Source organism: Haliotis rufescens, unplaced genomic scaffold (assembly GCF_023055435.1).
Source record: "Haliotis rufescens isolate VD_foot unplaced genomic scaffold, xgHalRufe1.0.p SCAF_10, whole genome shotgun sequence".
Lineage (NCBI taxonomy): Eukaryota > Metazoa > Mollusca > Gastropoda > Lepetellida > Haliotidae > Haliotis > Haliotis rufescens.
In genome coordinates this window covers 11,020,012-11,046,268 of record NW_025963780.1, presented here as the reverse complement: position 1 = coordinate 11,046,268, position 26,257 = coordinate 11,020,012, and the positions used below count along the sequence as shown (strand labels likewise).

The window sequence follows — 26,257 nt, the reverse complement described above, 5'->3', positions numbered from 1 at the left end:
TTGTATACATTGATAGCTGAAGTTGAGTATACAGATTAAGCTGTATTCAGGTGTATAGATGTCAAGCACTGGGTTGTCTGGTCCAGACTCGATTATTTACAGACCGCCGTCATATAGCTGGAATATAGCGGCGTTAAACAACAGACAAAACATGCTTAACGGCAGTTCTTTTATACCTTTATAGCTGCAGTTGGGTATGCATGTTTAACTGCAGTTCGTTGGATTTAAGTTGAACTGTTTTCTTCAAACACTTTCGTCAATCTATCTGGGAACATAACCCTGATCCACGAATGTTATCTTAATACGTCAATAAACCCTCCTTTAAGTCATTCAACCAGCATATTTTGTCATTTCAGCCTCACGAAGTAATTGCACCTTCACATCGACATAAACCGTCGCTTGTTGACCTTGATCCTAGCGCCAAGATGATGCCTGCGGTGGAGTCGCATCCAAGTAAGTCACACGTCTACCAAATCCTTAATATAACAGTGAAGTTGTTTAAATTGACACATTTCCGGGTTGGTGAAATTAGGATATAAACTACTGTGTTTTGAATTTAGAGCAGGTTACCTGTATATTTGTATGGGCTCCTTGTGGTATAAGAGAAATTCTGTATTTCTTACACACATGTGGGTGGGCGGGCGAGCGAGCGAGCGACTGGAAATTTGATTACCTCTACTGACTGTGATACATGTCATTTCCTTTTGCGAAGGTACCCGAAAATAGATGCATTGGTCATGTTTTCTCGAAAAGTAAAACCCCGGAAAAAATGTCTCAGGATTTACAACAAAGTCACACAAGGCGGCAACAGACTCATTTCCTCTTCAAGAAACATTTGACAGTTTCGTATTGTTAAAGCAGCTAGAAACTGTTCCAACTCGACACTAGAGATACTTGTCATTCTGTCAATATGCAATGGCTTTGATTGCAATATATAATTAAAATAATATATCATACTGCTTCTTAAAGTTTTAAACAAATTTCGACAATATCAACGACGAAATTGGAAATGTGAAAATAGAGTAGGCAAGTTGTATTATATTCTTTTTTATGTCCTACTACTTAGTGTTGCAGATAGGGTAACAGAGTTTACTTGTTGAAATGGTGGAATCAATGTTTGATCAGTTTTTCTTCAAACTGGCGTTATCATTTAATGGAAATTTCTCGTTTGATTAACAGATATAAACCAGATAGCGTGCTTTAAAGAGAGATGAAGCTTCACAATGATGAATGGTGGTCCTGTGAGTAAACATTGCGCAATAATCGCGATTACCGTTTTACACTGTGGGATTTCATGGGTTGTGATAGTTTGAATGTCAGAACATCACTGAGTTGAATCGAGAACAGGAGATGCTAGGTTGTTCTGACCCGGAATCCGAGTGCAGCTGTAGCGCTTTGTAGTGTGTGAGGCGGGTGAGAATGCGGGTGGAGCGGGATTGGGGGGGGGTGTTTGGGGGGGGGGGGGGGGGGGGGGGGAGAGGCAACGAATGACCCCGTCGTCTAAGGCACCGCAAGTCGCTGTGTACAATTGCGTCTCTCGGAAATGCTCGCAACCAGTGTGCGTGCGTGCGTGCGTGCGTGTCCGTTTGTTAACGTAGATACTCCACTCGGACGCATAATACTGTCCTTGTCTTTACCCCTAATTTTCAGCGCCATCAGGGTAACAACAAGTACCATATTTTAACGTCTTTTGGTAAGACGGGGACGGGGATCGAAACAACGACCTTCCGCTCTCCGAGCAGACTAGACCACATGCTTCGAATCCCCTTCAACAAAGTGGTAAACGACTGAGACCTGCATCACTTCGGGCTTTCCTCCCACATTAAGCTGACACGCCCTGATATAACTGGAATACTGTTAGCGGCGTTAGAGTACACTTACTCACTTGTCGTTAGTGATCTTGAGTGACTATTGTTTTACGCCTCTGTCAGCAGTAAATCACGGCGGTCGAGCGGGGTCGACATACAGCACTCCACGTCGTCGGGTTGTTATGACACGCTGTCAGACAGGTCACACGTTGTGTGAATACAATAGGAGTTATGTCTACCGATTGATACCTCACAAACAGTAGGCTGCATTTCTCTTCATTGATGAACAATTGTACTTGCACCTGACATGCAATACACTTTACACGTTGGGAAATTCAAGTAGGACCGTCATTAGTGGAGATGTACAACAATGCTCCATTTACCCAGACCCCGTTAATCCGGATGTGTGTAAAGTCTGTACGAACTAGGTTTACATTTTATACATTTATAAAACTCATAAAATGTGGCCGAGAATTCCCCACAGAACTCGTTCCCCCACTACTGTTTACAGTTATTAAACAAGCCTTTGAAAACCTGTTGTGAGTAATTCATGTTCTGGAAAATACGATTAGTGTCACTCTAATTCATGTATGCACTGCTTTGCCATGACAGAATATAGATATGTATTTTTACGATTTATATCCGGGTCGAGAATTGAAGTTCCAATTGTAGTAGTAGTAGTAGTAGTAGTAGTAGTAGTAGTAGTAGTAGTAGCAGCAGTGTCATACAAGCTATGTAATGCTTAGTTGAAGTTGAAGACGTCAGTTGTTGATGCACCAACATAGTCGTGTTAGTAGTATTAGTAGTAGTAGTAGTATTAGTAGTAGTAGTAGTAGTAGTAGTAGTAGTAGTAGTTTTAGTAGTAGTTGAAGTACAAATTTTAATGGTTGTAGTAGTAGTAATTTTAGTCACAGTAGCAGTAATATAATGCTGTATGGTGCAATTCTCTATTTAATCGTGCATTCAAAGACCCATTTAGCAAGCAGAACGCACATCAGATTCTTTGAAGATTTTGCCACATCCACTTTGTTTTCATAACTGTAAACGTGCAATTACTTTAAGAGTTGGCTTTCACTCTGTGTGAGTTCTTTGGAGTATGTGCCTTCATTGAGTGAGGACCAGATTGTGTTGGCGTTGGAGCTTGCGTTCCGAGACGAAGCAGACATACAGGAATAACAGTTAACTATTTTAGTCTTATTGTGTTTATTAACAGAAATCGCCCACACAGGACATCGCATGTCCACCTGCCGTATCACCCGATCCTATACACCTTTACAAAACAAGACTTATGATGACATTATCCATGCATTAGAGTCATTCCGCATGAAGTTAGATATACAGAGATACGAGTTAGACGCCCCAGACATCCATCCAGTAGGCTCTAACCGTTAAAAATACTTGCCGTGTGCAGATATATGTCAACACGGGGTATTTAGTACATATTGAGAACAAAAATCAGGGCAAAAGTGAATCTGTTAGTTGGATTTATTAACCCTAATATATTTAGAGCGAATGACCACACGAGATGTTCGCAAAATATATATTTTTTTATTAATTACGTAAGTGTTATGAATATGATCACATCCTTACAAACTTTAGCAAACCAAGACATTTTATGACGGCTATCAATGATATTTATCTCGCCACGTGGTAGCATCTTATTTTGAGTTAACAATTACTGTATCCGAAAACAATGGAAATCAATTATCATTTTGTCGTTCATCTACCTTTCAATATATGGAGACGTTTCGGGCAGAAAAAGATGCTTCCCTCCGCCGTACTAGGATCCGCTGGTCGTGGATTTGAATGCCTTATGAGCTCGGATTACGATCCACGCTTTCTCGCCCAAGTAACACCGTTATGTCTAGCGGTAAACACTCGGAGGGCAAATCAAACAGGTACACTGGTGGGACATTTCCAATTGAAATATTATTTTCTGCCAGTGCAGTATTTATGAAGGTGAACTAACAGATCAAACTTAATGACTTTGTCTTGTTTCATTTTTTTTTTTAAAAGTGTCTTATCTTATAAGAAACCCGTGAAGATACGGGTTAGAATTGGTCTTCAGCAACCCAGTTTGTCGCGCGAGACGACTAACGGGAACGGGTGGTCAGGCTCGCTGACTGGTTGATGCATGTCATCGTCCCAATTGCATGGATCAATGCGTATGATAACCATAACTGAATTGTCTGGTCCATACTCGATCATTTACATACCGTCATTCTATTGCTGAAATATTGCTGAACAAACGTTAAACAACAAACAAACAATATCTTATCGGAAGCCGATGATTTTGGGACACATGTTAGGGTAGGGATTTTACTACGCTTTGTTCAATATTCCACACGTCACCGCGACTGATCAAATGCTTAGTTTTCTCGCTGTTGCTTCAAGCAGCCAATATCCTCAAGTTGTTATCGTTCTGTTGTTGTCCTTCTGTTGGTATCCTTCTGTTGTTATCCTTCTGTTGTCCTGTTGTTGTCCTTTTGGTGTTGTCCTTCTGTGTGGAGAAATACTTCTGGTACTAAGTTTATGCTTGCACAACCATTACGTGGTTACCATTGAACTTTTTAATCCTCACTAATCATGAAAGTCGGTGGCCAAAACAACCCTGATTTGGTTTCAGATCCTGTTTTTGTTAATGCTCCTCCAAAAAAACTAGGTTAATCCCCAAACTGACTCGGAAATTGTTATTGTCGATAGGAAGGGAATCTCTACATTTACATCATAAAAATAATAGCAAGGGATACCTTTAAAGGATTGCTTTCTGTCGGCGGCTGTTTGGTGAAGAGTTACGTCACACGCGATGAAGCAACTGATTCCCGAGGCGGGTATTGATGGAAACGTGTTCACAGTCTGTACCCCCGGGGCAGCTCCTCAGGTACCGTCCGGTGTTTATGTGAGATAGGTCTCTAAATCAATTCACGCTTGTGTACTTGAAAACCTCTTCTACCTTGATAAGCTTTTGAAGGCTGGATCTTAAAAAAACATATGCTAATGTAAGGAATTTGCAGGTGAATCTGTTGGTCACGTGTGAATCTACAATGTTGTGCAGCAATATCTAACACTTTGCTGATGACGTAGCTTGACGATTGCTACGTTGAACTCAGTTAGTTCGAGGTGGGAGTTTGGTTTGGATTTTATTGTATTACGTATAGTTATAGTGCTTTTGATTGAATCTCCACAAATTAGTTAAGCTCTATATGTTACGTAATTTCCTCGCGGGCTCTTCTCCGTGTTACGGACTGTTAACTTTAGAATGATATTACTAAGAACTCAACGGTAGACATAACTCCTATTGTATTCACACAACGTGTGACCTGTCTGACAGCGTGTCATAACAACACGACGACGTGGAATGCTGTATGTCTCCCCGACCCCGCTCGACCGCCGTGACTAACTGCTGACAGAGGCGTAAAACAATAGTCACTCAGGATCACTTTTGTTTTTGTTTGTTTGTTTGTTGTTTAAAGCCGCACTCAACAATATTCCAGCTATATGACGGCGGTCTGTAAAATAATCGAGTCTGGACCAGACAATCCAGTGATTGACATCATGAGCATCGATCCACGCTATTGGGATCGATGACATGTATCAACTAAGTCAGCGAGCCTGACCAGCCGATCCCGTTAGTCGCCTTTTACGACAAGCATAGTCGCCTTTTACGGCAAGTATGGGTTGCTGAAGACCTATTCTACCCCGAATCTTCACGGGTCCTCAGGATCACTAAAGACAAGTGAGTAAGTATACTCTAACGCCGCCAACAGTATTCCATTTATATCAGGGCGTGTCAGCTTAATGTGGCAGGTCTCAGACGTTTACCACTTAGGTGAAACCCACGAGCACGGGTATGGTGCTGACAAACCTAGAAACATAATCGGAGCAACTGGGGATTCGAAGCTCGTCGAGTGGGTAGTGCGTCTGCCCGGAGAGTGGAAGGTCGATGGTCTGATCCCTGGGCGCGTCATACTAAAAGACGTTAAAATATGGTACTTGTTGTTACCCTGCCTGACGCTCGGCATTAGGGGTTTAAAAACAAGGACTGGTCGGAGTCAGTATAATGTGTCCGAAAGGGGTATCCATGTTCACACACGCGCACGCACCCACGCACACACCCAATCACCTACGCCTTCGACCACTACCACGACCAACATTAAAAAAAAACACCCCCGACCCCCGAAAAAGTTCCAACGCCATTTACAATCAGTCCAAAGATCACCTGTGATGTAGGCAGAGCATGAATCAGGTAAAACGTTATTACAGACGAATATAGAGTTTGAAGACTATTCAATAATAATGTGTGCAAGAACACCGTTCCCTCTTGCAATAATATGTCTCTTACTGAAACCATACATGACAGGGGTTTCTCAATTGTGTACACTTCAATGAATATCTTAAGGTGTCCGTTTTGCAGTGAAAATGAATGGAAGTAGTTTCAGGTAAATGTAGGTGACAACAATTAGATATTCATCTGGCATTATCTTGCATAAAACAAAACAATATCAAAGAAAAAAATATTTATTCAACACATTGCCTACTATTTTAAATAAAATTAAATTAAAATTCTGAACCATGCCTTTGTTACCTGAAACAGGTCTATGTGCACTGTCCACGTCCCAAACAATAGATATTCACAACGGAAACTTCAGCATGACAGAAGGTCACGCCGACCATTGAAATCCCGCACCAAACGTATATGCCCTGCAGTACTGAAACAAAGACACGCCGATAAGTATGCCTTGTATTAAAGACGCGAGGCACACATTTGTTTCAAGCCAACATTGTTTTGTATCGCTCTTTACTGAACCGCACATATGAATTGTCGGAATGTATATATTAGACTTATCGTTGTCCTAGAGGTAAGACGTGGCTTTTTGTGACACTGTTTTCGAAAATATAAACCAGAATTATGGAGCCAAACGTATTTCACATGAGTGGGCTTTAGTGGGTTTAACATAAATAATGACACATTTACGCATGGTTAAAACGTGAAATATATTTAAAACTGTGATGTTCGCCAGTAGTAGGATCGATTGTGTAACAGCTTTCCAGAATGATATGACGGGTGACATTTTGTCTCAGGTTGTGACAGCCTGATGTAATGAGCAAAAGATAGCTCGTTGTTATATTCATTATCCTAAATATTTAAATATGAATCAGGGTTAGACTGACCTTCGTAATTGTTACAGGGAAGGTGTTTTTTTTCATTGTGAACATAGTAGATACGGCAAATGTTGGCGGCTGCTTGTCCTTGTAGCAACGTAATAAATTCCCGAGTGCGAAATCGGCACCTTCGGAAGCGCTCGTTAAATCTCCAACATCATCATCATCATCAATAAATTGCATGATACTATGGACATTAATTTTAGAATCAGTCTCCAGTTTTCAAAAGAGTGAGAGAGTGAGTTGGGTTTAACGCCGCATTTAACAGTATTCCACTTATATCGCGGCGTGTCAGCTTCATGTTGGAGGAAAGCCCGAAGTGACGCATGTCTCAGACGTTTTACCACTACGGTGAAACCCGCGTGCACGGGTATGATGCTGAAAAACCTAGAAACATTATCGGGGCGAATCCACAATGATAGGTTTCTGGCGTGCCCAAGGGATGCAACTCTGCACAGCGAATCGAGGCGCCTTAGACGACAGGGCCACCCGTGCCCCTGTTTCAAAAGAAAAGCCTCTACCACGTAAATACGGTTTTCTTAACCACTATATTCGATTATACGTTTGTTGATGTTTATTTAGTTTGAGTTTTACTGTTTTAAACTTCAAGAATTTATATTCCGTTCACGATTGTCAATATAGCCCCGTCCGCAGTCTAACATGGCCGCAATAACCGCCATATTGGATATAAATAAGAGAATTGTGTTTAACGTCCCTTTGAACGGTATTCAGCTTAATGTGTGAGGATATCCCCAAATGACACAGGACGTATAAACGTTCATTTTAATGAAATTAACGTGCACAAGCATGGTTCCGACAGTTAGAGGATCATAATTGGATCATAATCAAAGGATCCTGGCACGCTTATGGGGCACAACTCTACACAGTGGGTCACGGCGCTGAAGACCACTGGGTCACTTAGGTCCCACACTGGATATGAACAATTAATATACCAATGTCATTCGACATGTTTGAAACTGTAAGACTGGCAAACTAGCTGGAGATATATCGTGGTCCTTCAAAATATATGTAAACAGTACTTTATGCTGATCTGGATTTCAGCTATAATACAACAACCAATCTTGTAACAAAACATTTAAATAACAGCATGTTCAGTTTCGTCAGTGTGCTTGTATTTGAGAGGGTTATTAGCATGTAGAGGGGTGCATGCACTAAGGCAACCTCCCTTGGCGAAACTTACAAGGAGGCCTCGACCTTTACGTTTAAAAGAACATGGAACAACATGACATAGCAGGCGGCCATTGTCGTCTGTGGTATTTCAGTTATTCAGTCATTGATTTGTTGCAAAATCTAAACATTCAAAGTCTGAGATCCTCCAATCACCCCCGCGCCTGTTCCTCCCGTGAAGATTAGGACGAAATCGTACATAAACAGGTGGCCGACCTGTTGCTTCTGTACTTCTCCATTTAGTGCTAGTTTGTTTGTTTGTTTGTTTGTTGTTTAACGCCGCACTCAGCAATATTCCAGCCATATGACGGCGGTCTGTAAATAATCGAGTCTGGACCAGACAATACAGTGATTGATATCATGAACATCGATCAACGCTATTGGGATACGATGACATCCATCAACCAGGTCAGCGAGCCTGACCACCCGATCCCGTTAGTCGCCTCTTACGACAAGCATTGCTTACCCGGATCGTCACCTGGTCAGTCATTGCTAGTAGATGGCTCTACATGGTGTACAACACGGAGTAATGTGAGGAGGATGTTTGACTGCTTCCACACAGTGTTGTCTATGGTCGATTATTAATCCATCCAGATACATAAACTAGGTTATGTACATTACTTTCTATGTGTACACTAGTACGTCGTGTCGATTCCGCTAGACGCACGAAAGGAACTGTACATCGACATCGGCACCCTGCAATGTCAAACCAACGTCATTCAATACTGGAATCAATAGACAAGGAGCAGTCATTAGGTGCCGTTTATTTATACATACACAACCCACAATCGTTGTCAACGAATTCAAACAAATCGAAAGTTTTAAATGTTGTTTTTTAGCACTGTATGCACAAACTTCTTTATCTCCAGTAAACACACAACAACCCACATTGTAAACTTTCATAGTGATGATGGATTTTTATGTTTAATCAAATATAATCGATTTGGTGGTTTAGATTTTAATTTCCTTATTACATTGTATAACCTATCTATTTAGGTATATAAGAGCAGTATGTTTTTCTATGTTTTAATACAATATTGAATTTAATCGGCCCAAACAAAACTGAAATAATACATACCATTTGGAACGTATTGTTTCTAAACACCATGTCTAATACTAATACAAATTATTATTTTCTATTGTAAAAAGTGACACACATCACGGTATGCAATCAGATAAAGCAATTAAAAAACGTATACATGTACATAATAGTGTTGATACTTACAGTCACATTCAGTTCTGAGAATCTTAACGAGCACCTCCTTCAGCACCGGACCCGTGAAGATCCAGGTTAGAATAGGTCTTCAGCAACCCATGCTTGTCGTAAGCGGCGACTGATGGGATCGTGTGGTCAGGATCGCTGAGGTGCGTGTCATTGTATCCCATTTGCCTGGACCAAAGCTCGTGGTATTGTCAATGGTTTGTCTGGTACAGACTCGACTATTTACAGATCGTCGTTATATAGCTGAAATATTGCCGAGGGCGGCGTCAAACAACAAACAAACATAATGTTGTTTAGTGCAATTCTCTATTTAATCTTGCATTCAAAGAAAAAAGCATAACAGTAACTAAACCCATTTAGCAAGCAGAACGCACATCAGATTCTTTGAAGATTTTGCCACATCCTCTTTGTTTTCATAACTGTAAACGTGCAATTACTTTAAGAGTTGGCTTTCACTCTGTGTGAGTTCTTTGGAGTATGTGCCTTCATTGAGTGAGGGGGCGGTCGGGTAGCCTAGTGGTTAAAGCGTTCGCTCGTCACGCCGAAGACCCGGGTTCGATTTCCGACATGGATACAATGTGTGGAGCCCATTTCTGGTGTCCCCCACCGTGATATTGCTGGAATATTGCTAAAAGCGGCGTAAAACCAACCTCACTCACTCACTCACTCATAGAGTGAGGGCCAAACTGTTTGACCGTCGGAGCTTGCATTCCGAGACCAAGCAGACATACTGAAATAACAATTCATTATTTTAGTCTTATCGTGTTTATTAACAGAAATCGCCCACATTGGACATCAAATGTCCAACTGTCGCATCACCCACAATCCTACTGTATACACCTTTACTTCACGTAAACACTCGTAGGCGTCACCATGACAACGCCATAAGCTACTGTGACAATCACAATCAAAATTTAATCAATAGACCATCCGTGTATACTTACTAAAATAGACATGACACGACATAAGCACACGCAGTGGCATGGAAGCTTTAGCTATATAAAGCATGCACCAGTGCAACATATTATTGAAAAATGCAACCTTTTATTCGTGTCTACAAGAACCCAGGGCATGTTAGAGGAAATTCCAAATTTGTCTCTGCCAAAACCTTGCTGGTAAACACAACATTCAGCTCTTTGAACACATTAATACCTCTCAGGTGTATTTACCATACTACCCTGTACATCACTGATCCCTTTGTTTCAATTATGATAAATTTATTGGAACAGGGTGCAACCTAGTTTTGTCTAGTGCAACTGGGTTTTCATATCAATATGCACCTGGTGCAAGTAAAATCTAGATCTTAAAGTCGAGCCCTTACGATTACCCGAGAAGCCCTGGGTGTTGTTCAGTCAGTTTAATGATAAAAAGAAAAAGGTAAAAAGAAAATATTCTGCCTGCCTGGCGAAATACCTGGTTATTTCCAATCCCGATTAGAGATGTGCAACTAGGAAGTAAACAGGAAGGATCCTGTGGGGTGGCCTCTCATTGTGTACCCAAACACGAATTGGCGGTTCGCTGTGTATACATTTAAAACATACACATCACCCCAAGTCATACCATACACATCAGCCCAAGTCATACAATACACATCACCCCAAGCCACACAATACACATCACCCCAAGCCATTATAACAACTGGAAGTACATGCACAATGAGTGAGTGAGTGAGTATGGTTTTACGCCGCTTTTAGCAATATTCCAGCAATATCACGGCGGGGGACACCAGAAATGGGCTTCACACATTGTACCCATGTCGGGAATCGAACCCGGGTCTTCGGCGTGACGAGCGAACGCTTTATCCACTAGGCTACCCGACCGCCCCGGAAATACATGCATAATGCAAAATATCCTTTATGGTGATGAATATGTAGCTGAAATTCTATAACACTATAATTTTATCGGGGTTAATATATTGGAGTAACTCTTTGTTAAAGTACATAAAATCACTCTGTGGCCATTTACTCTTAATTACGACGTTAGTGTATGACTTAAGGCATATGTGTGTGTGTGTGTGTGTGTGTGTGTGTGTGTGTGTGTGTGTGTGTGTGTGTGTGTGTGTGTGTGTGTGTGTGTACGTGAACATCACTAGTTGTATCCCTTATAGCACTTTGGACAACCTCTTCCATGTGCAAAGGGGGAAATATGGTTGCTCGTCACTTGCACTTAGTTAATGTCGTCACTCCAACTCTAGTCCGTTTCAGTTTTAATGGTCCGTATTGACTATTTATTAAACTAGATATTATTAAACTAGATATTAAGTTACGTAGCTGTTTTAGGGACACGTTTCACATAAGTATAAGTGGGCGTTTGGTGTTGGTGTGATTTTCTACAATGGCGTCATCTGCTTCACCGACGTGTCAACAGTGTAGCCGATTCACGATTTCCTGCTGGAAAACTCTACCTGCTCCCAGGATAACCGCTGTGAGCTGTGTTCTTTCCTCTCCAAAAAGGCTTTCTCCAAGCTTTCCGATTCCGTCACCAAAGTTAGGAGGAGGACGCGACTAAGAAAAAGGTGGACGTCACCATGGTGCTCCAGGACACATCTCCAGCTACTTCAGAACTTCATCCAAACCTCATTACGAATTCCGACCTCAACTTGTATCCCAACCAATGGGCCACAGATTCCTTCTGAAAGGAGCCAAGTTTGAGGATGCCACACTCGCCATCAAGGCCCTATTAGTCAAAATGCGTACCTCCACGTGCCGATTCATCCTTCGTTAAAGAAATATCTCCGGTGTATATCAATGGCAACCGCTACAAGTGCCAGGTATTTCTGTTCGTGATCTCGATTGCCCCGTGGTTGTTTACCAGGATAACGACGCAAGTCATTTCCCCCATCTCCATCTGGTGTCTACACCAGGACAAATCTCAGCTTATTCAAGACCAGATTTTCCTGACACAACTCATGACATTTCCTCATTTCATCCATCCAAGTCAGAGTTGACTCCTACCCAGGACATTATTTACATAGGAGCCCCTACCAGGAAGTTCTGACCATGGTATATCTCCGCTCTCTGGACGATCTATACACATCCATGCTCCTAATGATCGACAAGGCCCTATCTCATTCTCGTCCTTCGATCAGATGGTAGATGTTCCTACTCGGCAAGCTGATCCTCCTTACATGATATGACTTACAGGGACAGGCTGTATTTACACCCTCTACAATCCTGGATCAATGCTATATGAATCTTTCTCTCAACACCCAAGAGTCCATACCAACCAACTTACGTCAGGGCCAACTTACGTCACTGCTGCACTGATCAGAGATCATGTAATGTCGGGCATTCCCCTTACTCACCACCAGCCCATCACCTGTACACGAACACCTCAAACGCAGGATGGGGAGCCCAAATGGACAACCTCCGGATACAGGGATCTTGGACCTCTGTGGAGCAGTTTCTCCACATCATTTGTCAGCAGATGAAAACAATTGTCAGGCAAATCTTATCCACGACACGTCAGTTCTAATCGCGACAGATAGCACCACAGTGGTAGCGTATATTCAGAGACAAGTGGAGAACCAAGTCCCATTCCCTGATGATGGCAACTTTACAGCTATTTGCCTTGGCAGACTCTTGCCAGATGGAAGTGAGACATATTCAAGGAAAATTGAACGTCCTGGCCAACAGTCTCTCCCAGATCATGTCCACAGAATGTCTTCCAATAGATCACGGCCCTGTGGGACACTTCACATTTGATTTGTTTGTGACTTGCCTGAATCATCATCTTCCCACTTACGCCAGCCCGGTCCCGGACCCAGGGCATTCTGACTAGATGCCTTGTCGGTTGATTGGACCTACCTCTTTGCCCATGCCTTTGCCCATGCCTTTGCCCGCTGGGCTCTCCTGGACAAAGTGACCCTGAAAATAGATTCTGATCGCAGCAATCTGGCCAAACTGAACGTGGTTTCCCAAACCTTTGTCTCTTCTGATGGAAGATCCACTCCTACTGCCAATTCTCAGAGATCTTCAACAACCCAGGTCAGATGCAATGTACAACAGTCTTCCAAGTCTTCATCTGACCGCCTGGAAATTATCTTGCAGAAGATGCAAGCATCTGGACTTTCTAAATCTGCCTCCTCAGCTGTTACTCAATCATGGAGACCGTCATCCGCCCTTCTTTACAACAGATGAGACAAGTTTGTCCAGTGGAGAAGACGATGTGGATTAGAAGACTCCCATGTCACTATCCTAATGGTTGCCGATTGTCTACTCCATCTCAGACAGGATAATAGTATGCCATAGTCCAAGAGAGGGATATAGATCTCTTTAGTGTGACGGATTGATCATCAGCAACCACCCTATTTTGAAAAGGCTCATGCGATCGTTTTTTCTGGAAGACGTTCGCATTCCTAGGGTATTTCCAAGGTGGAATTTGTATGAAGTTCTATCGGCTCTTCTAACTGGCCCTTTTAAGCCTCTTCTTAATGCCACATTGCTTCAGAAGGCAAAGAAAGTCGCACTTTTGTCAGCCACAAACTGCAGCTAGGGTCTCCGAATTACACGCCCTGGACTACTCGAGCCTTCCTCATGAGAAGGACTGAAAGTCAGTCACACTATATACTCTTACCTGACTTATGCTATGGGACCTTTAGGCTATCGGGATTATAGTATTTCTGCGCTGGGACCTACGGTCTTACTGGCCTCACTAGGCTTACTGGCAATTATACAATGGCGTGTACTAGAGGCAGAACCCGCCATTTCCCTCTGGTATATTCGGGCGATGGTGTATTTGGGGATTCGTATGAATTATCGAAACAATGGTTATCATTGTTAATAACTGAAAGAATACTACCTCTATTACATCAGAAGTACTCTCACCCACCTCCCCTATCATCTGTCTCCAGTAATTGATGTTTGGATAGTGAGGATTCTCTCGCCTTTGCACATGGAAGAGGTAGTCCAACGTGCTATAAGGGATACGACTAGTGATATGTAGTTGACAGTGAAGATGACTTCTGTTCCAAAGCTGAAAGTTTAGTTTGATTGCAGCCAAAATACAGGATTAGGGCAATGATTTAGAGGTAGTTTTCTTAGAATTATTAACTATGATAACTACAATACACATCTCCCCCAAGCCATACAATACGCATCACCCCATACAACATACAACACACATCACCCCAAGCCATACAATACGCATCACCCCATACAACATACAACATACAACACACATCACCCCAAGCCATACAATACACACCACCCCATACAACATACAACACACATCACCCCAAGCCATACAATACGCATCACCCCATACAACATACAACACACATCACCCCAAGCCATACAATACACATCACCCCATACAACATACAACACACATCACCCCAAGCCATACAATACACATCACCCCATACAACATACAACACACATCACCCCAAGCCATACAATACGCATCACCCCATACAACATACAACATACAACACACATCACCTCATACAACATACAACACACGTCACCCCAAGCCATACAATACACATCACCCCATACAACATACAACACACATCACCCCATACAACATACAACACACATCACCCCATACAACATACAACACACATCACCCCATACAACATACAACACACATCACCCCATACAACATACAACACACATCACCCCAAGCCATACAATACACATCACCCCATACAACATACAACACACATCACCCCATACAACATACAACACACGTCACCCCAAGCCATACAATACACACCACCCCATACAACATACAACACACATCACCTCATACAACATACAACACACGTCACCCCAAGCCATACAATACACATCACCCCATACAACATACAACACACATCACCCCATACAACATACAACACACATCACCCCATACAACATACAACACACATCACCCCATACAACATACAACACACATCACCCCAAGCCATACAATACACATCACCCCATACAACATACAACACACGTCACCCCAAGCCATACAATACACACCACCCCATACAACATACAACACACATCACCTCATACAACATACAACACACGTCACCCCAAGCCATACAATACACATCACCCCATACAACATACAACACACATCACCCCATACAACATACAACACACGTCACCCCAAGCCATACAATACACATCACCCCATACAACATACAACACACATCACCCCAAGCCATACAATACACATCACCCCATACAACATACAACACACATCACCCCATACAACATACAACACACATCACCCCAAGCCATACAATACACATCACCCCATACAACATACAACACACATCACCCCATACAACATACAACACACGTCACCCCAAGCCATACAATACACACCACCCCATACAACATACAACACACATCACCCCAAGCCATACAATACACATCACCCCATACAACATACAACACACATCACCCCATACAACATACAACACACGTCACCCCATACAACATACAACACACATCACCCCAAGCCATACAATACACATCACCCCATACAACATACAACACACATCACCCCATACAACATACAACACACGTCACCCCAAGCCATACAATACACACCACCCCATACAACATACAACACACATCACCCCATACAACATACAACACACGTCACCCCAAGCCATACAATACACACCACCCCATACAACATACAACACACATCACCCCATACAACATACAACACACATCACCCCAAGCCATACAATACACATCACCCCATACAACATACAACACACATCACCCCAAGCCATACAATACGCATCACCCCATACAACATACAACACACATCACCCCATACAACATACAACACACATCACCCCAAGCCATACAATACACATCACCTCATACAACATACAACACACATCACCCCAAGCCATACAATACGCATCACCCCATACAACATACAACACACATCACCCCATACAACATACAACACACATCACCCCAAGCCATACAATACACATCACCTCATACAACATACAACACACATCACCCCAAGCCATACAATACGCATCACCCCATACAACATACAACACACATCACCCCATACAACATACAACACACATCACCCCAAGCCATACAATACACATCACCTCATACAACATACAACACACATCACCCCAAGCCATACAATACGCATCACCCCATACAACATACAACACACATCACCCCATACAACATACAACACACATCACCCCAAGCCATACAATACACATCACCCCATACAACATACAACACACATCACCCCATACAACATACAACACACGTCACCCCAAGCCATACAATACACATCACCCCATACAACATACAACACACATCACCCCATACAACATACAACACACATCACCCCAAGCCATACAATACACATCACCCCATACAACATACAACACACATCACCCCATACAACATACAACACACATCACCCCAAGCCATACAATACACATCACCTCATACAACATACAACACACATCACCCCAAGCCATACAATACGCATCACCCCATACAACATACAACACACATCACCCCATACAACATACAACACACGTCACCCCAAGCCATACAATACACATCACCCCATACAACATACAACACACATCACCCCATACAACATACAACACACATCACCCCATACAACATACAACACACATCACCCCAAGCCATACAATACACATCACCCCATACAACATACAACACACATCACCCCATACAACATACAACACACATCACCCCATACAACATACAACACACATCACCCCATACAACATACAACACACATCACCCCATACAACATACAACACACATCACCCCATACAACATACAACACACGTCACCCCAAGCCATACAATACACATCACCCCATACAACATACAACACACATCACCCCATACAACATACAACACACATCACCCCAAGCCATACAATACACATCACCTCATACAACATACAACACACATCACCCCAAGCCATACAATACGCATCACCCCATACAACATACAACACACGTCACCCCATACAACATACAACACACATCACCCCAAGCCATACAATACACATCACCTCATACAACATACAACACACATCACCCCAAGCCATACAATACGCATCACCCCATACAACATACAACACACATCACCCCATACAACATACAACACACATCACCCCAAGCCATACAATACACATCACCCCATACAACATACAACACACATCACCCCATACAACATACAACACACGTCACCCCAAGCCATACAATACACACCACCCCATACAACATACAACACACATCACCCCATACAACATACAACACACGTCACCCCAAACCATACAATACACACCACCCCATACAACATACAACACACATCACCCCATACAACATACAACACACATCACCCCAAGCCATACAATACACATCACCCCATACAACATACAACACACATCACCCCAAGCCATACAATACGCATCACCCCATACAACATACAACACACATCACCCCATACAACATACAACACACATCACCCCAAGCCATACAATACACATCACCTCATACAACATACAACACACATCACCCCAAGCCATACAATACCCATCACCCCATACAACATACAACACACATCACCCCAAGCCATACAATACACATCACCTCATACAACATACAACACACATCACCCCATACAACATACAACACACATCACCCCAAGCCATACAATACCCATCACCCCATACAACATACAACACACATCACCCCATACAACATACAACACACATCACCCCAAGCCATACAATACACATCACCTCATACAACATACAACACACATCACCCCATACAACATACAACACACATCACCTCATACAACATACAACACACATCACCTCATACAACATACAACACACATCACCCCAAGCCATACAATACCCATCACCCCATACAACATACAACACACATCACCCCATACAACATACAACACACATCACCCCAAGCCATACAATACACATCACCTCATACAACATACAACACACATCACCCCAAGCCATTATAACAGCTGGAAGTACATGTACAATGCAAAATATCATCTATGGTGATGAATCTGTAGCTGAAATTCTATAACATTATAATTTTATTGTGGGTTAATATATAGAGGATTTATCACGAGTGTTTTTTAATATGGGAAATATCAACCGAGTCTTAGTTAATCGGTATTTGCCGAGCCTTTGTCGAGGCAAATACCGATTAACGGGACGAGGTTGATATTTCCCATATTAAAAAACACGAGTGATGAATTCTATTTATCATTTTCACATTTTTGCTTCCAAATTGAGGAATAATTGCATTAAACATTAACATCAGCAACTTGTCGAAATCTTACGTATAGATCGTGCGTAGTGATACATGTTTTCCATAGCCATGTAAACCAAAATAAACAATTCGCTGAGAAAAGAAAGTTCCTCGGATTATTTTAAACCAAATACCTGAACAGACTTTTGCAGAATAATTGAAACTTTAATAACGGTAACAAGAACGATTCTGTGTTATCTGATTATATCTCTGGTGTAACTTAACTTATAATATATAGTTTCAAATCAAAGCGCTCGCTCTTCCGGTTATCTAATTTGCATATCTAATTTGCATACTTATGTTATACGTGTGTGTGTGTGTGTGTGTGTGTGTGTGTGTGTGTGTGTGTGTGTGTGTGTGTGTGTGTGTGTGTGTGTGTGTGTGTGTGTGTGGTTGGTTTTTTTAGGTGTTTGTGTTTTTATGCGCATGAACAAGTTTAATGTGTTCACAATGTTTATCATGTAAATATAGTTCTGTTTGTTACTTTGAAATGTAATAAATATATTTAAAACAGATTCGTGTACATATGTACCGGGGAAAGATCCACCCCAATTGGAAAACCTTTGCCGAATCCCATTGAACATTTATATCATTAAAAATAAAAACAAGAGTGACTGTACGAATCCTCCTACCCACCATGTTTGTAACATGCCCCGGATGTAGAGCAGGCAATGGCGTGGCTATTTGCAGAATTGGTTAATCAAGCTGAAATTAATCTTCAGCCCGCATGCAGTTGTATGGTCAAGACACATAAACAGCGACAGATGACACTAAAATAGAAGTTATATAAATTACATGGGACAGCCGCACTCTGAAGACGTCAGACACATTTCAACAACTATAAAGTAATTTTCCGAAAGCTTAACAGAGTATTATGCATAGGTACAGATGCTCACATTCATTACATGACATCGGAACTTATTTGCTAGAAATTGCCAAACTATTGTTTCTTAAACCCGCACTGCCTAAAGCGTAACATGTGATATACTTAGCAGTACATTTTTATTGCTATTGTTAATTATCACTCAACAGTTTGTTATACTTGTAATGGTTCCGTATCTTGTCTTTACTGATAAATACATATTGATTGCTTAGAAATATTCCACACGTTTCATGACAAGTGTATGTCAAAACACATCTAACTATCGAAAGCTAGTTACATACGTTTTATTACAAACGTTTTATTACAACGCGTGTATGTCAAAACGTATCTTCTCTCGTTTGATATGTTTTGAAGTACACTCGTTGTCATGAAAGCGGTATCTAACGCGCGTTTTTGCGTTTTTGAAAAAAACCTCATTGTAATAAATACGGTATCTACCAGGTGTACTTGCAAGCGAACGAAAGCGAGTGAGATATGTTTTCATTTTCAAATGATCAAAATTCAACGTTGAAAACAAAGATGGCGTATGAAGACAACATTAGTTGTTGATGATTCGAGTATGGAGTTTTCACTCAAGGTTGCGGTGGTAGTAGTAATAGTCGTAGTTGCTAGTCAACGCCAAGTCAACGCTAAGTTGTTAAGTCGCGTCCCACAGACATGCTAGAATCCCATGTTTGTTGGTTCGAATGCACCAGCCGCCATGAATATGAAAATCCTTAATGTGCCTGTGGGTTTTGCTGAAGAGGTAAACGTCAAAACCCTGGACAGTTGAAGGTTTTCCTCTTACACAAAGCTGACACACTGTGATCTAACTGAAATTCTGCTGAAGCCGCAAGCCGCTCACCCTACTAGTGGAGTATTTATATTTTGCTCGTTGCGCAAACACTATCTATAGTTATATTCTATTTTATTTTTCGCTACTCAATAAGACGCAGTTGACCTTTATCGTCATGGAAAGGTGGAGTAATTAGGTATGGAAGACACTAAATGAGACGTTCGAACCGTTATTCTTGAAGACACCATTACCACAGTTGCCATCCGTGAAGATCCGGGGTAGAATAGGTCCTCAGCAACCCATGCTTGCCGTAAAAGGCGATTATGTCATGATGTCAATCACTGGATTGTCTGGTCTAGACTCGATTATTTTCAGACCGCCATCTTATAGCTGGAATATTGCTGAGTGGTGGTGTTAAACAACAACAAACAAACAAACCACAGTGGATGAATTATTGTTATAAATAAGTCTGATAGCACTCTTTTATAGAATCTTAATGTTATTGTTCACATCAAACACCCGACTGTAACTTTTAATGTTGTTGTTCACATCAAACACCCGACTGTAACTTTTAATGTTGTTGTTCACATCAAACACCCGACTGTAACTTTTAATGTTGTTGTTCACATCAAACACCCGACAATGGTTTTCAATGTTATTGTTCATATGAAACACCCGTCTGTGGTTTTTATTGTTATTGTTCATATCAAAAATCCGTCTGTGTTTTTTTAATGTTATTGTTCATATGAAACACCCGACTGTAGTTTGTAATGTTATTGTACATATCAAACACCTGGCGGTGATTATTAAAAAACTTTACCATGTGTAACTCCGTTTTTTGACGTTATTACACATATTGTAAGGGTGTTGGGCACTGCCAGAAATCGGGAATGGATAAGATTTTTCAAATGGAAATTCACATTCTAAAATGTTCATGTAAGACTCATCCCTTGACCAGTGGGAACACAGGTAATTAATTGGTAACGTTACTAGACACTGAGCTTCGCACTTCTCTATTTTCTGACAAGTGAGTCCAGGTTACTGACCATAGTTGCAGCCTACATCAGATACTGGGTTTACACAATATCCGTTCATCTTGGGACCATGCGTCAGATGTATTTTCATGTTTCAGACGTGATAATGCAATAAAAGCGTTGTAAGCGGAGTGAAATAAGCCTTACCTATTCAAAACCGGTCTCTACCTTTCAACACATTAACATTTAGATTGCCTTGTCTACATATGACGACAATCAAAACCACATTGATTGAATGTCAAGGTCGTAGCTATCGTAACTATTTTGTCGTATACCGTACTTCGTAAAAGCTATATATCACGGCGGCATGTAGTCAGTAATATTACAGCTATATCACGGCGGCATGTAGTCAGTAATATTACAGCTATATCACGGCGGCCTGTAGTCAGTAATATAACAGCTATATCACGGCGGCCTGTAGTCAGTAATATTACAGCTATATCACGGTGGCATGTAGTCAGCAATATTACAACTATATCACGGCGGCCTGTAGTCAGTAATATTACAACTATATCACGGTGGCCTGTAGTCAGTAATATTACAACTATATCACGGTGGCCTGTAGCCAGTCATATTACAGCTATATCACGGTGGCCTGTAGTCAGTAATATTACAGCTATATCACGGCTGCCTGTAGTCAGTAATATTACAGCTATATCACGGTGGCCTGTAGTCAGTAATATTACAGCTATATCACGGTGGCCTGTAGTCAGATATATTACAGCTATATCACGGCTGCCTGTAGTCAGTAATATTACAGCTATATCACGGTGGCCTGTAGTCAGTAATAATACAGCTATATCACGGCGGCATGTAGTCAGTAATATAACAGCTATATCACGGCGGTCTGTAGTCAGTAATATAACAGCTATATCACGGCGGTCTGTAGTCAATAATATTACAGCTATATCACAGTGGCCTGTAGTCAGTAATATTACAGCTATATAACGGCGGTCTGTAGTCAGTAATATTACAGCTATATCACGGCGGTCTGTAGTCAGTAATATTACAGCTATATCACGGCGGTCTGTAGTCAGTAATATTACAGCTATATCACGGCGGCATGTAGTCAGCAATATTACAGCTATATCACGGCGGCCTGTAGTCAGTAATATTACAGCTATATCACGGCGGTATGTAATCAGTAATATTATAGCTATATCACGGCGGTCTGTAGTCAGTAATATTACAGCTATATCACGGCGGTCTGTAGTCAATAATATTCAATTTATCACGGCGGCCTGTAGTCAGTAATAACAGCTATATCACGATGGCCTGTAGCCAGTAATATTACAGCTATATCACGGCGGCCTGTAGTAAGTAATATTACAGCTATATCACGGCTGCCTGTAGTCAGTAATATTACAACTATATCACGGCTGCCTGTAGTCAGTAATATTACAGCTATATCACGGCGGCATGTAGTCAGTAATATTACAGCTATATCACGGTGGCCTGCAGTCAGTAATATTACAGCTATATCACGGCGGCATGTAGTCAGTAATATTACAGCTATATCACGGTGGCCTGTAGTCAGTAATATAACAGCTATATCACGGCTGCCTGTAGTCAGTAATATTACAACTATATCACGGCGGCCTGTAGTCAGTAATATTACAGCTATATCACGGCGGCATGTAGTCAGTAATAGTACAGCTATATCACGGTGGCCTGCAGTCAGTAATATTACAGCTATATCACGGCGGCATGTAGTCAGTAATATTACAGCTATATCACGGCGGCCTGTAGTCAATAATATTACAGCTATATCACGGCTGCCTGTAGTCAGTAATATTACAGCTATATCACGGCGGCCTGTAGCCAGTCATATTACAGCTATATCACGGCGGCCTGTAGTCAGTAATATTACATCTATATCACGGCGGCCTGTAGCCAGTATTATTACAGCTATATCACGGCTGCCTGTAGCCAGTCATATTACAGCTATATCACGGTGGCCTGTAGTCAGTAATATTACAGCTATATCACGGCGGCCTGTAGCCAGTATTATTACAGCTATATCACGGCGGCCTGTAGTCAGTAATATTACAGCTACATCACGGTGGCCTGTAGTCAGTAATATTACAGCTATATCACGGCGGCCTGTAGTCAGTCATATTACAGCTACATCACGGTGGCCTGTAGTCAGTCATATTACAGCTATATCACGGCGGCCTGTAGTCAGTCATATTACAGCTATATCACGGCGGCCTGTAGCCAGTATTATTACAGCTATATCACGGCGGCCTGTAGCCAGTCATATTACAGCTACATCACGGTGGCCTGTAGTCAGTCATATAACAGCTACATCACGGTGGCCTGTAGTCAGTAATAACAGCTATATCACGGTGGCCTGTTGCCAGTCATAATACAACTATATCACGGAGGCCTGTAGCCAGTATTACTACAACTATATCACGGCGGCCTGTAGCCAGTAATATTACAGCTATATCACGGCGGTCTGTAGCCAGTAATAGTACAGGTATATCACGGCGGCCTGTAGCCAGTAATATAACAGCTATATCACGGCGGTCTGTAGCCAGTAATAGTACAGGTATATCACGGCGGTCTGTAGCCAGTAATAGTACAGGTATATCACGGTGGCCTGTAGCCAGTAATATTACAACTATATCACGGCGGCCTGTAGCCAGTCATATTACAGCTATATCACGGCGGCCTGTAGTCAGTAATATTACAACTATATCACGGCGGCCTGTAGCCAGTCATATTACAGCTATATCACGGCGGCCTGTAGCCAGTCATATTACAGCTACATCACGGCGATCTGTAGCCAGTAATAGTACAGGTATATCACAGCGGCTTGTAGCCAGTATTATTGCAGCTATATCTCGTAGATCTGTCAATTGACTGGTCAGTAAAATAAGGGGCCTTTGGAAAAGGTACCAACTTGAGGAATGTTCAGTGGTACTTGCAGAAAAAGGGCTTGACACCAAAAACCATGAACATGTGAGTACAACACTAGGAACGGACGAAACCTAGATTCACCACGTCCAGTCCAAACAACAATCAAACTAGTGGAAGCATTGTACACCCCCACCGCCAGAGATGGCAAAGACTGTCCCAGGAGGTCATGGTTTCCGTGCTCTGGGGTGCCGACTGTCGAGGGTGTCACCATTCCAAAAAGCCTACAATAAACGGAGCATGTTATGCTGTGTGTTTGAGGTAATTCCCAGTTGAAATTAGGACTAAGTGTTCAAAGCTGAGAAAAGGGGTGCGTTTCCATGAGGACAACGGCCCTCTGCATATATAATTCATTGCCATGGTTACAATCCGGTGTGGCTGTGAACTCCTTCAGCACCCACCTTAGTCTCCTGATCTCGCGCAGTCAGACTTCTAGCTGTTGCCAAGCACGATGAAAGCTCTACCCGGAACATATTTCGTCTCAACGACGACGTCCAAGAGGACTCCCAGGATACTGGTATTAATCCCTCCAACATTTTTCGCAAAAGAGCATGAATGTGGAAGGTGGTTATGTTGAAAGGTAGATCATTTTAAGGTCTGAAAGTTTCATGCGATGCTCGAAACACAACAATCACCCTTCGTGCATCGCTTCCGAGAACGGTGGGAAACCACTCAGACAATGATATATGTATCGTCGCAACACTGACTTGCTGATGCTGATTTATTATTATGAGTTACTCATTATTATTACATGTGTATATATTTTGTTTGTATATATTACCTGCCTCTGTGCATTCATTCTCGCGAATGAGGTGCAATCGAAAGTGTCATGGTTCACCTTCCCTCACTGCCAGTCATGGTTCACCTTCTCCACACTGCCACTCATGGTTCACCTTCCCCACACTGCCACTCATGGTTCACCTTCTCCACACTGCCACTCATGGTTCACCTTCTCCACACTGCCACTCATGGTTCACCTTCCCCACACTGCCACTCATGGTTCACCTTCTCCACACTGCCACTCATGGTTCACCTTCTCCACACTGCCACTCATGGTTCACCTTCTCCACACTGCCACTCATGGTTCACCTTCCCCACACAGCCAGTCATAGCCCACCTTCCCTCACTGCCAGTCCTGGTTCACCTTCCCACACTGCCACTCATGGTTCATTTTCCCACACTGCCACTCATGGTTCACCTTCCCACACTGCCACTCATGGTTCATTTTCCCACACTGCCACTCATGGTTCACCTTCCCCACACTGCCACTCATGGTTCACCTTCCCACACTGCCAGTCATGGTTCACCTTCCCTCACTGCCACTCATGGTTCACCTTCTCCACACAGCCACTCATGGTTCACCTTCCCTCACTGCCACTCATGGTTCACCTTCCCACACTGCCAGTCATGGTTCACCTTCCCACACAGCCACTCATGGTTCACCTTCCCACACAGCCACTCATGGTTCACCTTCCCTCACTGCCAGTCATGGTTCACCTTCTCCACACAGTCAGTCATGGTTCACCTTCCCTCACTGCCACTCATGGTTCACCTTCTCCACACAGCCACTCATGGTTTATTTTCCCACACTGCCACTCATGGTTCACCTTCTCCACACAGCCACTCATGGTTTATTTTCCCACACTGCCACTCATGGTTCACCTTCCCACACTGCCAGTCATGGTTCACCTTCTCCACACAGCCAGTCATAGTTCACCTTCTCCACACAGTCAATCATGGTTCACCTTCCCCACACTGCCAGTCATAGTCCACCTTCCCCACACAGTCAGTCATGGTTCACCTTCTCCACACTGCCTGTCATAGCCCACCTTCTCCACACAGCCAGTCATGGTTCACCTTCTCCACACTGCCTGTCATAGCCCACCTTCTCCACACAGCCACTCATGGTTCACCCTCCCCACACAGCCACTCATGGTT

At 42.5% G+C, this 26,257-nt stretch overlaps 1 protein-coding gene and 1 long non-coding RNA gene across 2 annotated transcripts in view; one reads left to right on the top strand and one right to left on the bottom strand.

The window, feature by feature from the left end:
• Positions 1-373: 373 nt before the first annotated feature.
• LOC124145338 (ecdysone receptor-like) overlaps positions 374-26,257 on the top strand; it is a 132,780-nt gene continuing 106,896 nt past the window's right edge. The window contains exon 1 of the mRNA XM_046515063.2: positions 374-453. The gene's annotated coding sequence lies outside the window, so the exon portion shown is untranslated. The remainder of the gene's footprint in view (positions 454-26,257) is intronic.
• On the bottom strand, positions 3,913-6,504 carry LOC124145341. The gene is made up of 3 exons (XR_006862541.2): positions 6,394-6,504; positions 4,559-4,786; positions 3,913-4,308 (listed from the first exon to the last, which is right to left on the bottom strand). It is a non-coding gene; the product is annotated as an uncharacterized LOC124145341 (long non-coding RNA).